Consider the following 1,961-nt stretch of genomic DNA (forward strand, 5'->3'; position numbering starts at 1 on the left):
CTGCAGTTCCTAACACAGAGTCCCTCTGCAGCTCCTTGTAGGCCCTTCAGAGATTGAAAAGTTGCTCTGAGGTCTCCACACAACCTTCTCTTCTCCAGGCTCAACAGCCCCAACTCCCTCAGCCTGTCCTCACAGGGGAGATGCTCCAGTTCTCTTAGCAACATTTAACGTGCCATTCATCTGTACATAAATATTTAACTTTCTAGCATCTATGTAATATTTCATTATTATTATTGAAGGTCCATGTGCCCTTCTTAAACTATAAAACCTTAAAAATGGGCAATGGAAATTTTTATTAAAATGCATTAATGAAAGGTTGCAAATATTTACTCTAAATAGCATTTAGTCTTTGCCCACAAAATGCCTCTACATTAAATTACAGAAGAAAATGAAGAAAGGGTTAGGTGAAAGTTCCAGACTGACTATCATAAACTCTCTCTTAAATACTGAGAAATTCCTTCAGGCAGAACTGTGTGTACTATGCTTTAAGAGGATAAGTCAAATTAGCTTTAAGACAGTTTTGTCTTAAGACTTGCCTGGCTTTAGTGCTCTGTGCTAGAAATCTGTCAGCAGTTAAAGGGGCACAGCCACAAATGCCATCAAAAACAGAGCACTGATGTGCATATCAATAAGAAAACGTGTTTCAAAAAGCATTGCCATTTTAAGGCATCCTATAAGCTGTGCAACACAGGAATTGAGTTGTCAGCAAAGCTTCTAAGGACAGAACATGAAGGGCAGCAACACACCAGAGAATAAGACTACGAAATTGGTCTACTAGGACATCTGGCTCATAGACAGTAAGACTGCCCAATATACATCAAAGTCCCATGTTTCCATCTCTCTTTGTTTTTTGGCTGCCTCCTCACCCAACCCAGAGTACAATATCCATCACAGCCATTCCATTGATTCATTTCAATTCCCCTGCAAATAAATTATCACATCTCTCTTCAGGTTTTTAAGGTATGAGCCTCCCCATGCTCTCTTTTGCATTGTACTTTGTGTGCTGCTGAAGAAATACAGAAAATAAGACACATACCATGACTCAGGGAAATTACAGGAATATCTCCCCACCAAGAGAGCCAAAGGGTATATTCATTTAAGACATTCCACAACATGGTATGCTTTTCATCACATTTTGGTCAAATTTATCCCTGCATTTTTTATTTACTCCAGTCAGGAGCTGACACAACAAGCCATGTATAATACTAAGTTAAGATACTCCCATACATCTATTCTCTAAGTTGGTGCAAGAAAGTGTTTAGCTCTGACAACATGCCACAAGGGCCTTGGTTTTAATTCCTTATCCATTTATACTCCAAAATTAAATGCACAAATGGAAGAGCCTGCCTGAAGAACTCCAGAATTTTTGTTCGTGAAACTTTGAAGGACATTTAAAACAAATCTGTATGCTCATTCTAGACTTCACACATGCTTCAAAGCTTCAGTCTATATCTGATATGGTTTCAAAATGTCTCTTGCAGCCATTTTGCATTGTTCCATTGAGGTTAGGTCTCCTTTCAGATTTGCTACCAAGAACCATGTTTCATCAAGAGATAATTAATCCTTTATCATTGTTTTCTGCATCTGGTTCTTTGGCAGCTGATCAGTTTGATGAAAGCACAGGTCCTGACATGGTAATGCCCAGTAAGTTCACCAGGACAACTAAACTCCCCCCAAAAACACTTGTTTACACCGACAAGGGCCTATGTTGCACATGTAATATGGCAAAGTAACATCCTAATGAAACTCAACAGCAATCAGAGTTCTTAAGTGCCTACATAACTTTGCCAGCTACATTAACCATTCTTTCATGAAAAATGGCATAGATTATTTGGGATGTGGTAGAGGGCAGGAAGAAGAGTTATCTCTAAGGAAAACATCAAGTGTTTTTACAGTCTAAGCATTAATAATTCTGACATAAATAGATTTGGATGAGATGCTCAGCATGAGATGAAGTGTGA

The sequence above is a fragment of the Acanthisitta chloris genome, unplaced genomic scaffold, assembly GCF_000695815.1.
Source record: "Acanthisitta chloris isolate BGI_N310 unplaced genomic scaffold, ASM69581v1 scaffold17485, whole genome shotgun sequence".
Classification (NCBI taxonomy): Eukaryota; Metazoa; Chordata; class Aves; order Passeriformes; family Acanthisittidae; genus Acanthisitta; species Acanthisitta chloris.